A 16,773-nucleotide genomic window follows, 5' to 3' on the forward strand; every position below is an offset into this window, starting at 1 on the left:
GTTCTCTTCTGTTGATATATACACATCCATCCTTATGTCAATACTACACTGTCCTGATTACTATATCTTTGTGGTAAGTTTTGAAATTGAGAAGTGTGAGTGTTCCAATCTTGTTCTTTTTCAAGATTATTTTCATTATTCTGGGTCCCTTGAATTTCCATATGAATTTCAAAATCAGCTTATCAGTTTCTACAATGAAGTCAGGGAGATTTGAGAAGAGATTGTGTTGAATCTGTAGGCCAATGTGTAGAAAATTCCTATCTCTAATCTGCTCAGGCTGCTGTAATCAAATACCATAGATTGGATGTTTTGTTTCCATGGTTATGTTTATACTAATATCTCAGGGTGGTGTCCTTACTCCTTTTAAAAATTCTATTGGTTGTGCTCACTTCAGCAGCACATATACTAAAATTGGAACATTATAGGGAAGATTAGAATGGCCCCTGCACAAGGATAACCTGAAAATTCCTGAAGCATTCTAGAGTTTTAAAAAATACTATTGGTTGTAACACTGTCCAAAGAACTTCCCATAATGATGAAAATGTTCTTTATTTGTGTTCTCCAGTGTGGAAGCTACTGTATGCATATGAAATGAAATGTGAATGGTGGCTAATCTAATTGAGAAACTGAATTCAAAATTAAGTCAATTAACTTAAGTTTAAATAGCCATACATGGCTGGTGGCTACCATGTAGGATGGTGCAGACCTTTTTTAAACCACTTACTATGGGGGATCCCTGGGTGGCACAGCGGTTTGGCGCCTGCCTTTGGCCCAGGGCGCGATCCTGGAGACCCGGGATCGAATCCCACGTCGGGCTCCCGGTGCATGGAGCCTGCTTCTCCTTCTGCCTGTGTCTCTGCCTCTCTCTCTGTGTGTGACTGTCGTAAAAAAATAAAAATTTTTTAAAAAATCAATAACTATGAACAATATTGAAATTAGTAACCTCTTCTTTCCCCCTCTTCCTTCTCCCCGAAGTATTTAATGTGCTATCTATTCAGTGCTAAATGAAACCTTTAAGGCAACCAGCAAACTTACTTTCTATATAATATTTTACTTCTCTGCCCATTTTCAATAGCTCAATTACATCTTGGTTATCAGAGGATGTGACAAATACATAGTATTTTTCACACTGTGCCCACTGCTCTTCATTCTACCATTAAATATGTTCAGTGCTCATCAGTTGTTCTTAGGAAAAGCTTCTCTCAGATTTTCTCGATTGTCTGAAGCATATTGGTTAGTACATTACTCAGGAAGGGCCCACCAGAGCATTATTCCCTGATTACCTCAACTTCACCATGGTTTGTAGCCTTTATACTTGATGGTCACTTTGGCTAAATTAATAAAAAAAAAATGGCTCACATTTTCTTTCTTGGGTATCTGTATTATGTTATTTCATCTTTTCCATTGTGTTTTAACCTTAGAGTGTTCTGTGAAGATGTATTACCTTGCAAGTTACTTGGTGGTTTTACCTTATGCCAAAAGGATTTCTATTCTGTGAAGTCTAATAACTTCAACAGACTGTGTCTTGCAGTTGACTATTCTGGTCCAGACACAGCATGTTCCCTTTAAACAGACAGGTTCAAGTTAGTGTGTGTATATGTTTTCAGGAAAGTTTTTCTTTAATAGTTGTTTTTATTTGTTCCTCTCTACTGCCTTACTTTTACTTTCTTCTTGTTGAGGGTGCTATTATGCATATATTGGATCATCTTTACCTCTCCTCTGTATCCATTGCTATTCCTTGAATCCATTAGATCTTTTTCTTCTGTGATTTTTTTTTTATGTTTTCATTTTGTATACTATTTCTCTTCTTCTATCTTAGTTACTCTGCTTGTGTTTGAAGATCCCAGAAAACCATGCCACTATCACAACCTTGCCCTGATTTTAAAGTTGCTTTGTTAGTGTTGTTGTATTTTGCTCACACAGCTTTTTTTTTTACAAAGGATAAATACCTTTAGAGGAATGCTAATTTTAAAAGATTCTTCCCCAGCTCTTTACACCAGAGAAGTTCATGTGAATTGGTCCTGTGAAATCACTGTCAGTGAGTGGATCCTCCTAGTATTGGCAGGTGAACCTACTATGGAAAATACCATTTACAAGATTTAGTGACGTATATTCCAAGAAAATGCTCTCACAAATACTTTACTACAATTACCATTCAGAGTTGAAACTTAAAGCTATTAAACTGAACATTTCAATATGGAAGAGCTCTTTGCACAAACTCAGCTTTTGGAAACCGGTCAAGATGACACAGTACTTACACAGAAGATTCATTGGTTGAGGTGCTGATGATGTAGGCCTCTGGGCTTGGAGGGCCAAAAAAGCTGGAATCTCAGGAACTCTGACCTGATGATTCCTCTCCCTTGACAGTGGCCTCATCACCTACCAACCAAGGACACCAAGAAGCCATGTTCACTTCACTGCCTGCTCAGTTGGATTGTATTGGGTTAATATCTTAATGTCTCATTTCTACTGATCCTCTAACCCTTGGGGGTCATGGACAATCACAGTAAACCTTCATCTTGGAAGGCACACACAAATTTAGCCCATCCTGTAGAAAAATAATAGACTCTGCTCATAATTTGATAATTATGTCTGGTTCATCATGAAATACCCTGCATTTGCTGTACTCTATACATCAGTGGGGGAACTCTATCCTTTAGACCTGATTTAATTTAGCCTGACTCCTGCCATCTCTATGTCACCTTTCACTGTGTCTCCAGAGACTTCAGTGGGGTCTCACACTTCTCATCATCATCCCCCCTTACTCCAGAGCTGCAGCATCTACTGATCTAGTTTGGTTTATGGATGCTCTCTCACATTTCTCATTCTTATTCCATACCTATCACTCCACCTCACACTGGGCACTGCTTGGATGTCTTCACCATTGGGCTGCAGGTGACAGACTTTGGGGGCTTGTCTGGAGTGAAGTTTGAGGGTTTGGGGAGGTTCGTGGGCTAATCTTCAGACTATGCCCAAAAGTGGATATTAGACACTTGTTTTGAAACAAATCTCTCAGTCATGGTTACAGCATCATCCCTCCACTACCCCCTAAGCCCATTGCCTCATCTTTCTGGGCTCCCCTCTCCCTCCCAGACCCTTCCTTCCTTCATATAGCTAATTCTGCAAAAACTAACATTCTCACTTTATGTGTGCAGAACAACTTGGTTCTGTTTGCCCCCTGTTAGCCTGGGGCTAGCTTTTCAGTGATTCAGTGCTGCATCCCTGTGTTTTACTACATAAAAGATGATTTCAAAAAGAAACTGTGTGTCTCTCCTAGAAGCCAGAGCTTCTGTGGACAATTACGTGTTCTCTCTTTACTCTCCTTCCTTTTTCTGTCTCCTTTCTTCCTAGTATACACACTGAGAGTGTTGAGAAGGAAGAGGGGTGAGAAAGAGCCCATCAAGGAACACTTACTGGAAATCAGGTGGGATGTGGGTCTGCTGTGGGAAGTCCTGGGGTCCTCCAGGAGCAAGCAGAGGCCAGGAAAGGGGCCTGAGCCAGGCTCAGGGATGAGGCAAGCCCACCTGGCCATGAATGAAGCATTTTAAGAACCTACCCTAAGGGGAGATATTATTATACTGATGCTTCTTTTACACACATGAGAATTGAGTCTTAGCTCCAAGTTAACAGAGCTGGTCAGCAGCAGGCGTGGAGTACAGCAGGCTCCTGGCTCTAGTACATGCTCTCAGTTACAGTGCTGCTACCACTGTGAACTCAGAAGACAAACATACTTAGACAGAATGCCAGTCAGCCCTCTGACTCAAACCCACAGTAAAGTGCTTCACCTCACAGTGCCTCCATTTCCTTACTCACAATGAGACGGGGGCACTGAAACCTATCTCATGATGTTGTTTTAAAGATTAAATCAGCCAGCAGGGGCACCTGGGTGGCTTAGTGGTTGAGAGTCTGCCTTCGGCTCAGGGGGTGACCCCGGGATCAAGTCCCTCATGGGGTTCCCCACAGGGAGCCTGCTTCTCCCTCTGCCTATGTCTCTGCCTTCTCTTTGTGTCTCTCATGAATAAATAAATAAAAATTTTTTAAAAAATCAGCCAGCAGATGGGAAGCCTTGCACATAGTAGATTTAATAAAAATCAGTATTCCTTCTTTATGATATTTTCTGTATTTGGTGGGAAGGGTCATTGAGTGTGCTTTTAAGGAGGAAAAGATCAAAAACTTTCTAAGATTATTTTACTTTGTAAAGAGTCATAAAGAGGCATTGAGGGACAAACCAAATGTCTGGCTGCTCTTTTATTTTGATTAATATAATTTAAACAGGAAGGAAAGAATGTTGGTTTGTAGCTAGAAATGAAGAAATGTTGCAAGAACAATGCAATTTGCTCTGTAAAAAAAAAATCGCACAATTGGCATATTGAAGGGCTCGCCTTTAAAAACATGACATATAATCACAAATAATTAGGTCGATTTTTGCTCCAAGTTACAACTGCCTTTTTTCAACATTTCTTATTTCTTTGGAGACTGTAGAACAGGCTGACAAGCACCCCCAGCCCCCGTTGGCTCCAGGCTACCTAGAAATGAATTTATCCAGGTGTTACTGCCACAGGAGGAAAAGGTAAACTTGAAATAACACTGCACTATTAGCTTTGTGGCTGCTTAAAACAGAGGTCTTTGCATATTTAAAGAAGAGAATGAAATCTGTATATTACATATTTTTATTCTCATATTTTTGCACAGTCCTTTTTCTTCAAAACAGAAGTGTATAAATACTGTATCCTGAACTTCGTTCATTATTCCTGGGTTTTCCTTTTTTTTTTAAGATTTTTTTTTATTTATGAGAGACACACAGAGGAGGCAGAGACACAGGCAGAGGGAGAAGCAGGGTCCCTGCAGGGAGCCCAATGTGGGACTCGATCCCAAGACTCTGGGATCACACCCTGAGCTGAAGGCAGGTGCATAACCACTGAGCCACACAGGTGCCCCCAGTTTTTCCTATTTTTAAATGTTCGTAGCTCCTTTGGTTCCTAGAGGCTCCAGGAGATCCCCCCACCCCCGGTGGCAGCATGGGTCAGAAGGTCTGGAACGCAGCAGAGCATCCAGGCTGTGTTTCTGTCCCAGCTACTGACTCACTTTGCTGTAGGAATGAGACACACTAGCCCTCTCTCTGCACCTCGGCCACCAGCTCAGTCAGGAAAGGGAGTTAGACTAACCAGTAGTGACAATGCACTAGTTACTGTGATAATGTGACTAGTGTGGATTATCTCCTTTTAGCCTCAAAGGAAGTGGGTACCTCCGTTATCCCCCATTCCCAGCCTCGGAAACAGGCTACCTGTAGTACAAGGTGTGGCCCAGATGTTCCCAGAACCTGTCCTGCTTCTGGCATCCAGTATTCCTGTATTCAACTCAATCTTTGGCCCTGAGTTTGGTGGCCATTCCAGCACGGAAAGAAGCACAATGATGGGGTAGATGGAGGGCAGCGATCAGGAACATGGACAGGGCTGGCTGTGGACCAGGCCGACCTCAGGCAAGCCCATCTTGGGAGGTGACACTCACGCTGAGCCCAGAGCCAGCAGAAGGTGCCAGAGAAACCAGTTAAGGAGTCTAGTCGGAGGTGAGCAAACTTTTTCTAAAGGGCCCAATAGTAAATATTTTGGCTCTAAGGGCCATTACCAGTCGCTGTTGTAGCCACTCTGCCTCTGTTGTATGGAGGGCAACCATGTACAGCACGTAAATGATGAGCGTGGCTCTGTTCTAACAAAACCTTATTTATAAAAGCAGGTGGCCGGCCAAGCTGGGCCCCAAGGACTAGAGTTTGCTGGCCTCTGTCCTTCATGGTAAGGATTAAGGTATGAGGTACTGGCTATGTAGCTGTTTAGGTAAGTGGATGGAGAACCATTTGTGATAGTTCGCTTTCTTGGTGGCGCATATTTGTTTTTCAACTCCTTGATATCAACTTTTACTGCACCAAGTGAGCTGTAAGTACATTTTCCTTATAAGAAAATAAAACGTTACATGGGACACCTGGATGGTTCAGTGGTTGAGTGTTTGCCTTTGGCTTGGGTCGTGATCCCAGGGTCCAGGATCAAGTCCCGCATCAGGCTCCCCACAGGGGGCCTGCTTCTCCCTCTGCCTATGTCTCTGCCTCTCTCTCTCTCTCTGTATCTCTCGTGAATGGATAGATAAGAACTTTAAAAAAAATTCAAAAAGAAAAGAAAACATTACAAATAAAATCCCTTTAACCACACCCCAAGCCTGAAGCCCATTGCAGGGGGGTACTGGCTCCTATTTTTTTTTTTTTGGCTCCTATTTTTTTTTATATCTTTTTTTTTTTTCCTGGAGGTAATGGATATGTTTATTACCTTGATCATGGAGATGGTTACCTGGATGTGTGCATATACCCAAACTCACGAAATCGTATACATTACTATGTGCAGGGTTTGTTTGTTTGTTTGTTTTTTTGTACAAATTATACCTCAGTAAATCTGAAAAAAAAAAAAAACACCCAGTATCCATGAGACCACTCCATAGTGCAATGTAGAGACATCTCCCACTCCTTTCAACAGTTATAGAGTATGCCATTGTGTGAAGGTACCATAATTTAGTCAGCTAGTCTTCTATTGATGCACACTTTGGTTGTTTCCATTCTGGCTATTACGAATACAGCCACAATGAATAAAATTGTGACATGATCTTTAGCAATATTTATCAATATATCTTTGAAATTGATCCCTAGATGCACTATTGCTGAATAAAGGGTGAAAATACATGTAATCTTGCTCATTATTGTCACGCTCCCTTTCATAAAGGTTGTGGCATAGCAACCAACAGCCAAAGCAATCTTCAATGAGGAGAACAAAGCAGGAGATACCACAGTTCCTTATTTCAAAATAGATTACAAAACTATAGTAATCAAAACAATATGGCACTGGCCTAAACACAGACACCTAGACCAAGGGGACAGATATGGGAGCCTGGATATAAATCCATGCATATATAGTCAGCTAATATATCAGGTAAGAATATCTTGTCAAATATATCTCTTTTTTTTCTGTATGTTGGCAAATTGAACACCAATAAAAAATAAATTTATTATTATTTTTTATTTCTGAGAGCATGTCATCATAGGCTTTGTTTTCTGCGTTTGTAAAAATCCGATGAGCTGTGTTGTGCCATTTGATAAGTTTTGGCGGGGTGGTGAGGTATATAAATGGCAGCCTGCTGAACCCAGGAGGGTTGCTCCCCTTCCCCCCTACCTCCACAGCCCTTCATCTCCTGCCACGGAGGAGATGTGGCACTCGATAAGCTTCCTTAGCTTTTGAAGGCAGCACATGCTGCCCGTGGGAAGCTGCTCTGAGCTACGCAGTGGGTAATGTGAAAGGCTCCCTTTAGATGTGCCCAATCATTTGGCCCTAAGGGCAGGACAGATTTGTTGCAGATCCCAAACTTCCTCTGGGCCCCACTCCAAACAGTGTTTCAGCTGAGAGGAGATGTTTTGGCATGCCACAAGCCACAGGACCCCAACTACTTCCCTCCAGTGGCAGCACTGAACCTTCATGGGGGAGTTGTCTCCCCTTCTCTGACACACACCTGTCTCACGAGGGCAGTCGTGGGACCTGCCACTTCCTGTTCAATAGGTCAAATAGCATGAAGTCTAGATACGGTGGCCCAGCATCATGCCCCGTGAAACGCCAAGGCTCAAGGTCCAGGAGAGGTGTCTGGGGGCAAAACAATGAATGTGTGCTGCTTGCCTTTCTGATAAAGGCAAACTTTTCATCCTCTCTACACATGGAGAGTAAGAATGCATTGAGCAGACCAGTGAGCATATACCAAGAATGAGAAACCGATTGGTGCCAGTGAAAATATCTGGTATGATAGTTGTGATTGGGCTACCATCTGATTACATGTTGAAGTCCACCATCATCTGCCACCACCATGGACCGAATGTGTCCCCCTGAAATTCATTTGTTGAAACCCCAGTCCCCAGTGTGGTGGCATTTGGAGGTGGGGCCTTCTGGAGGTACTTAAGACATGAGGGTGGAGCCCTCGTGATGGGATTAGTGCTCTTATAAGAAGAAACTCAATAGAGCTGGCTTCCTCTCTCCCATCTCTGCCTTGTGGGGATACAGCAAGAAGAGGGTCATCTGCAAACCAGGAGAGGGGTTTGTACCAACATTGGATCTGCTGGTGCCTTGGTCTCGGACTTCCCAGCCTCCACAACCATGAGAAATAAATGTTGTTTAAGCCACCTGGTCTGTTGGATCTTGTTAAGACAACTATTCACCCCCCCACCCCCCACCCTAAGAGTCAAACTGGTAGATTGACCAGGAACCACTTATGGATGGAAACCACCATTCCTTGAAATCTTATTTTCTGGCATGAATCTCTACAAAACCTCCCAAGACACAGCATTGCTTCTGTTATATTATCTAAGCTGAGCGTAGGGGTGAGAGGAGGAATAGGAGGGACTGCTTCAGGGGGTTCCACTCAGCCCTTCTTCCCATAGTGGCTCCTACTCTGCAGGTCATGGCACCAGCACAAGGGTTCTTCCAGCTGTTAACGATTTCCCAATTCTACATTCAGCAATCAGAGACAGCCACAGGGAGGATCCATTTTCCTCTTAGAGCTAGACAGACTTGGCCAGGGTTCCATTTGACCCTTGGCTTCCCTAAGTGTCTGCTCCAACTAAAGAGCCATGATGGTGTCTTACATCCCCTGCCATCCATGTCAGCTAGGATCCCATGCCCAGTGGTCTTCCAGAAGGCTGGGTATTTATTTCCCTTCTCTGGTGCAGAGTTCCTCTTGGAAATGGGTAAAGGTCCCTTAGGAGAAATTCTGGAGAATATATACTTGCAGTGGCTTTGACTCAGGGGACTTGGCCTTTAGTCAATGGGCTCTGGGTCCATGAACTGTCTGGAAACTGGGTGAGGGATCATGATTTCCCTTTGTGAGCACTGAGGTCAGACTTCAGCTCAATAGTGATTCTTCTTTCTTCCATCTTTTCCAGCATCTTCCTCCTCTTTCCTCCTCCTCTTCATCCCTGTCATTATCATCATCTTCTTCTTCCTCTCCTCCTCTTCCTCCTCCTTCTTTTTAAGTCTAGCAACACTCTAGTCAGCTGTTCATTGATCTCATTTCTAGAAGCATCCTGGTCTATTAGCCATAGCCATATATCTCCTTCCATCAAGTCCCTGGATTTCCTACTGTGGAAACTACATCAATCTAGTTTGGTCCTGTCAATAGGCCTCTGCTATTTCAGAATCCCATCCTGCCCACAGATAATTCCATTGCAGCATCCCTCAGTGAGTCATGGCCTACAGGGAGGGACAAGCCCACCCAGAGCTTTCAAAGGCATGGGCAGCCTCCATCAGTGTGTTATTTGTGCCTTAGTGAAGGGAGGCTTCTAGGCTTCATAGAGAATGTGGCCTGGTGGGTGGAGGCAGGTTCCTCTAGTCTCTCCTAATAAATACCCCCCTGAGCCTCTGGTTCCTTCCTCTACACCATGGCAAGGAAGTGCCAGCATCTGTTTCATTGATCATAGGCCATTGGCACATTCAAGTTCAAGGAGCCTTTAAGAGAACATTAGGAGCAACTCCTGGTGTCCCTAGCAAAATACTGAGTTCAGAATCACAGGTTAGGGTCTCCATACCAATATTATCCTTTATTCTGTTTTATGTGCCATTGCCCTTCCTTGGGGCCATTACTGTGGGATGTGTTCCCCCATGTAAAGTACCTCTTCCCAGTTCAGGCATGGTGCTTCCTCACCACGGTTGTGAGCACTGAGATTTGCAAGGACAGCAGGAGCTGATTAGGTAGCGTATTAAGGGCTACAGCCCAGTGTTTGCATTTTAGTCTAGGAGCAAAAGAAAGCCATTGAAGAGTCTTAAGCAGGAGCATGTCTTGACTGATTTCATTAAATGTTCAACCTGAGTACAGGTTGTGTGGGAAAGGGAGCAAATTAGGCAAGAGTGGAATCTCAGAGCCCAGTTAGTTGACAATTCTGGATTCCAGGTGAGATGATGGTGGTGTAGTCTAGGGAATGGCATGGAGCTGACAAGACAAGGAATTTAGGAGGATTCCAGGTGCATGTCTGATCAGGCTACTTCACGGTCACTTTGGGTTGGCATGGCATGGTGTGGAGGGAAGGAGAGCAGTCAGAGGGACACCTGGGTGTCTGGCTTGGGTAACTTAACAGATGGTACTTTCAAGTGCCAAGATGTGGAAGCCCAGGCAGGGGCTGGTGGTATTGGGAGAGAAATGTGTTATGTTTGAGAGGCCTCTTAGATATTAGAGATACTGATTTTTTTTTTCTAGATCCAGCTCCTACCAGATGGTCCTGGTCCCTGAGTTCTGCCAACATTGGCTCCTTCTTCCATCACTCCAGGCTGGGAGAGGTAGTACCTTCCAGCAGTTGTTATCTTAGAGATATCTTAGAGATATCTATCTTAGAGAGAGATAAGTCAGGGGAGGGAGGAAGCATGCTCAAGACAGAGTCCTGGGCTGCTCCAACATTTGGAGATCAGATGAGAAGCAGCCAAGGCCACTGAGAAGTGGTGGTAAAGTAAAAGGAAGCTCAGGAGTGTGTGATGTCATGGAAGTCAAGTGGCAAGGACAAGGGGATGAGCAATTAGACCAGATGTATTGAGACATTGAATAAGGAGTGGAAAGAGAATGAGCATTGGCTTTGTCCCCATAGAGGCCAAGGGTGACCTTGGCAAGAGCAATTTCAGAGTCGTGGGGATGAAAGCCCCTAGGAGTGAGTGGAAGAGAAAAGTAGGGGCAGGGAATATGCATAGATGGTCTTTTTTTTTAAATTTTTATTTATTTATGATAGTCACAGAGAGAGAGAGAGGCAGAGACCCAGGCAGAGGGAGAAGCAGGCTCCACGCACCGGGAGCCCGATGTGGGATTCGATCCCGGGTCTCCAGGATCGCGCCCTGGACCAAAGGCAGGCCCCAAACCGCTGCGTCACCCAGGGATCCCTGCATAGATGGTCTTACAGGGACTAGATGCTGAAGGTAAGCCAAAGAAGTGGGCATGGTGGGAGGGGCAGATGTGTGTCAGTGGAGCATTCTTAAGACTGGAGGTACTGGAGGTTATGTGTTAATGGGGATGAGGTGGTACTGGGGATTCAGAAGAAGCAAGAAGAGAAGGAATGGCCTTTGATGGGGGGGCACCTTGCAATTCCATTGTGATAGAAGGGACAAAAGGGAAGATGTTGCTGATGTGGGCAAGACTGGAGATCTGGTGGGGGAAGGTAGAAGAGTTTGAGAACTTCTGTTTTCTCAGTCATTGATGGGATGAGATTATTACCAAGATGGAAGAGGAAATAGAGTCATTGTAGAGTTGAGAGAGGCAAAGTCTGATGGAGTCATCAGGGAAAATGTTATGAGCTGAATTGTGTCCTCATCAAATTCATATGCTGAAGTCCTCACCTCCAGCACCTCAGAATGTGACTATACTGGGAGATGGGGCCTTTAAAGACGTAAAGAAGTTAACAATGAGGCCATCAGGATATCCCTAATCCAATGTGCCTGGTGTCCATACAAGGAGAGGACACAAACGTACCAAGGGGAGAACACATGAGGACACAGAGGAAGACGGCCATCTACAAGCCCAGGAGAGAGGCCTCAGAAGAAACCAACCCTGCCAACACCTTATCTCAGACCTCCAGCCTCCAGAACCATGAGGCAAATAGATTTCAGTCATTTAAGCCACCCAGTTTTGGGAGCCCCAGTAAACTAATTCAGAGAGCATGGAAATCACGGACTCTGGGGAGACCCAACTGGGGTTGAAAGAATAAGGACCTCGCTGAGGCTTAGGACAGTGTCTAGCACTGATGGTTACTGCAATGTCTGTATATATACAGTGTTCTGTATATTAAATATGTATCAATGGGACAACTACTTAAAGGAAGAAGACCTGTGAAGGAGACCATGGGATTTTATGGGCAGGAAGGTGGAACTCCCAGTTAAAGTCTGTTTTTCCAGGAAGTGTGATGCCAGGCCATGAGCTGAGAGTAGGAGAGGAAGGAGTCCTAAGTTTAAGAAAAAATTGCAATGAAACAATCCATCTCAGACCCAGTGAAGTCAGATGTACCAGAGAAATTTCACAGAATGGCCGAGTAGACCTCTGAGCTTTTGAAGTTTGTGGCCAGGAACAGAAAATGAACACTTAGCCTGTTTGCATGAGTATTATTTTGTCCACCATATTTTTGTATTGGGTTTAGAAGAGAAGGAGGCAAATCAGGTTCAACCAACTTTGGCATTTTACCTGGAAAATAATTCAGAAGGGGGCAAGGAGTCGTGAGTTTGCAGAGGAGTGTTTGGGACACGGAATCTAAGCTGGTGAGGCATTAGTAGAGAGGAAACAGTAACAAGGGATCTTTATATATTCAGAAAATAGGTCCTTTGCCAAATTTCCCCTCCACGCTGGTCTTTATTCTGCTAAGTTGTTTTGGGGTTTAGGTTTTTTGTTTCTGCTATGCAGAAATTTTTCATTTTTTATGTCATTGCATTTATTGTTTTTTCTTTTGTGAATTCAGGGGTGTTTTTCTTAGAAAGGACTTCTCTACCCTACAATCACATATTTTCTCATGTGTTCTTCTGGCATCTTGTAATCTGCTTACAAGACACCTGGGTGGCTCAGTAGCTGAGCGTCTGCCTTTGGCTCAGGTCGTAACGATGGGTCTTAGGATCGAGTCCCACATCCAATACCCCTTGGGGAGCCTGCTTCTCCCTCTGTGTCTCTGCCCCTCTCTCCATCTCTTATGAATAAATAAATAATCTTTTTTAAAAAAATCTGCTTACCTCATTAATCCACCTGAAACTTATTTTCATATGAAAAAAGAGGTAGCAACCTAACCCAAAATTTCTTTTCTAAATGCCTAGCCAGTTGGCTATTGTTGGCTTTGCCGGTACTTTGATGTGTCTTCCTCTGATGTGTCTTCCTCTCTTCCCAAAGCCTGGTCCATTCCATGGCTCTAACACTGAGACCCCCACTGGTTATTCACACAGCTGTCCTGAGAGCCCCCGACCACCCTTCTCTCTCAGATGTCCCCCAGCATCTCTGACATGTTCCATTTTCCATGTGGACTTTAGAACCAAGTTGACCAGGTACAAAATTCTTCCTTAAATATTTCTAACCGTGATTACATCTCATTTATTATAAGTTAGTTGGGGGAGATATTACATCTTTACAATACTGGGTCTTCCCATTTAGCTTACCAACATTTATGTGGCCCTATGTGCACAAGAGCTTTACTTTAATCCTCACAGCAGCTCTACGAGGCGGCTGCTCTTTTTATTTCCATCTTACAGATAAGGAAAAGGAGGCACATGGGTCAATTGCTCAACTCACTGAACTGTTCTAACAATGAGCATGCCTTTTCGTGTATTTAAGACTGTTCTACTGTCCTCCAGTAGAATTTTAAAATCTGCTTTATATGGATATTTTTAACGTGACCTTTCATTATTTTGGTCTGACTCATGCCTGCACATAGAAAACTTTTTTTTCTTTTCAAAGATCTTATTTATTTATTTATTTGACAGAGAGAGAGAGAACATAAGTAGGCAGAGTAGCAAGCAGAGGGAGAGGGAGAAGCAGGCTTTTAGCAGAGAGCCTGATGCAGGCCTCGATCCCAAGACCCCAAGATCATGACCTGAGCTGAAGGCAGATACTCAACTGACTGAGCCACCCAGAAGACTGGTTTTGTGTGTTAAATGTATAACCCTTTGCCTTCCTGAATTCTCTTACTGGTTCAAATATATTGGGGCGGTACCTGTTTGCTTTATTATAATGTGGGAAGTCTATATGGTCTATTGAGAGATTGAGGTAAGATCTCAGCCCTCCACCAAGAAGGATGATGAAGTTATGCCCTTGGGCTTCTTCCCACTGCCCGTTCTTGCCTTCCATCACCACATTTGTCTGCTTTTGAGTCTTATTTCTTCTAGCAATTTCTTTTACCCTTTATGTAGTATGATCCTAGCTCTGTTACTTGGCCTTTCAACAATATTTTCTGAAGCCCTTTCCATGACCCCTATGTTCTTATTCTATCCTGCCCTCTTGTTCCCCTTCCTAGTGTTCACCAACAAACACTGTTATTATTTTTATATTGTCATGCTTTAGAGGTTTAATATTCTGTGCCATAAGAATTCCTAAAACAGTGACTGATGTCCTAAGTAAATTCAATACTCTCCACCAGACTTTTTTTTTTTAAAATAAAACATATAAACAGAAATGTACAAAAATCCTAAGTTGATAGATTGGCAAATTTGACAAAGCAAATATGCCCAGGTGACCACAACCTGGATCGGCAGCAGACCTGCCCAGCGCCCAGGAACTCATTCATCCCCACAACCCCACCAACACTATCTGTTCTTTACCATGACTTCTCTGTTCATGGTTTACTAGCGATCATTTTCAAGACGGGCTCATGAGAGCCATATACCCTTCGATGTCACATGTTTGGAAATGTGTCTTGCCTTTATATTTGTTCACAGACCTTCTGGATATCAAATTACTGTGTCTCACTTTCTTTTCCTGGGGCTCCCCTGCCTTCCTGCACTGCACTGACCTCTGTGGAGAAGTCAGAGATCAGGCTGGTCTGTGTCCCTCTGAATGGCCTGGCTTGGGGATGGGAGGTGCCGGAGGCCTGGATGTTCACTGTAGGCTTCCTTTATCTTGCCACCCTAGTTTTATTTATTTTTTTATTTTTACTTTTTTTAAAAGATTTTATTTATTTATTCATGAGAGACAGAGGGAGAGAGGCAGAGACATAGGCAGAGGGAGAAGCAGGCTCCATGCAGGGAGCCTGACGTGGGACTTGATCCTGGGTCTCCAGGACCAGGCCCTGGGCTGAAGGGGGTGCTAAACCACTGAGCCACCCGGGCTGCCCACTTCCCTAGTTTTAAACCAGGCTAGGTCTCAGCGTTACCTATTCTACAGCAGCTTTTCCTGCAACACAGCAGTACCCTCCCAGCTGTAGAATAAGATGCCTTATTTATTTCAGGCAATTTTTCTTCAGTTAACTGTTTCAAATCTTATCTCCCTTTCTTTTTTAAAGCTTATTTACTTACTTTTAAGTAATCTCTGCACCCAACGTGGGGCTCGAACTCACAACCCCGAGATCAAGAGTCACATGCTCCTTCGACTGAGCCAGCCAGGCACCCCATGCTTCACTGTTTTAGTCCTCTTTAAGGATACGATTTCCACGAATGTTGGACCTCGTTGGAGCATCTTCTTCTTCTTTTTTTTTTTTGAAAACAATAATAATTTAATAATTTCCAATGTTACAAAGTGTCATGGAGTTGCCTTTCCCAAAATGAGATAATGCTATTGAATATAACATAGGTACCAGCATTTTCTTATTATTTGCATGGGGGTTAAACAAATCTTAAGTAAAACTTTGTTGCTTCAATATCCCCTAATAACTTTTCTGTCACTAGTATCAAATATCTCATAAGAAAGTTAACATCATTTCTTAAAAGCAGAGAATTGAAACTTGGAGCATCTTCTGCTCTTGTCATTTTTTCCTTTTAATCCTTTGTAAACCTCTATTTTTCCCCCCAAAGAGCTGCCTCCATTTTATCAAGCCCATCCTCCATAACCTTGACTGGTTCAGCAAGGTCTTCTTTTTACAAGTGCTTCTAAAGTGATTTTTGCATCTGTAGTGGCTTTTCTCTATTCTTTTCCCCAAGGCTCCACCAGCCAATGTTTCTCTCTCTCTGTTGTCTGACTCTGTGGGCTCTGATGGCAACACTCTGTGTTCTGTATTTGATTTCAGAGAGAAGTATTCACTCAGGTTTTCAGCTGTCTGTGATGGTGTTTTCTAGTGCGTGGACTTTGCCTTTTATTTTCTGTAGTCTGCATGGTTATCAATCACCTGAGGGGATCGTGGCAGGGATGATGCACAGCTCTGGCCTACCAGCCCGTCCTGGCTGCATGGATGGCGCCCCTGGGCTTGTACAGACAGCAGCCACAAGTGATGCCTTATTTTCTCAGCCACTTGCCATCATTAAAGATTATATATTTTTTTCTTTTTCTTTTTTTAGTTCTCGCTCATTCTCCACATACATCAGATTTTTTCTTCTTTCTTTCTTTCTTTCTTTCTTTCTTTCTTTCTTTCTTTCTTTCTTTCTTTCTTTCTTTCTTTCTTTCTTTCTTTCTTTCTTCTCTCTCTTTCAACTAGCCATCTTCTGTCTTGGGTTTTTTCCAACTAGATCTTTTTGACTTTGTTTCCTTTGCTGATTCGTTTGTTGTCATGCTCAAAATCTGCCATTTTCCTTTCTGCTCTGTCCCCGTTCTCCTGAGCAGGGGTCAGTAAGCTATGGCCAGTGAGCCAGGTCTGGCCTACTGACTCTTTTTAAGCAGAGTTTTATTGGGACACAGCCATGCCCATCATTACGTGTTGGGCATGGTTGCTTTCCTCTCCAACAGCACAGCTGCTTATAAATATCAGAAAGGGAGACAGAACATGAGAGACTCCTAACTCTGGGAAACGAACTAGGGGTGGTGGAAGGGGAGGAGGGCGGGGGGTGGGGGTGAATGGGTGATGGGCACTGAGGGGGGCACTTGATGGGATGAGCACTGGGTGTTATTCTGTATGTTGGCAAATTGAACACCAATAAAAAATACTTATTATTAAAAAATAATAATAATAAAATAAATAAATAAAGACTATACGGTGGGCAGCCCGGGTGGCTCGGGGGTTTAGCGCTGCCTTCAGCCCAGGGCATGATCCTGGAGACCCGGGATCGAGTCCCACATTGGGCTCCCTGCATGGAGCCTGCTTCTCCCTCTGCCTGTGTCTCTGCCTCTGTG

At 43.6% G+C, this 16,773-nt stretch overlaps 1 non-coding gene across 1 annotated transcript; it reads left to right on the top strand.

Annotated features, from left to right (window-relative positions):
• Positions 1 to 381: 381 nt before the first annotated feature.
• Positions 382 to 488, top strand: LOC129496524 (U6 spliceosomal RNA). The gene has a single exon (XR_008661799.1). It is a non-coding gene; the product is annotated as a U6 spliceosomal RNA (small nuclear RNA).
• Positions 489 to 16,773: the final 16,285 nt, after the last annotated feature.

Source organism: Nyctereutes procyonoides, unplaced genomic scaffold, assembly GCF_905146905.1.
Source record: "Nyctereutes procyonoides isolate TBG_1078 unplaced genomic scaffold, NYPRO_anot_genome, whole genome shotgun sequence".
Taxonomy (NCBI): domain Eukaryota; kingdom Metazoa; phylum Chordata; class Mammalia; order Carnivora; family Canidae; genus Nyctereutes; species Nyctereutes procyonoides.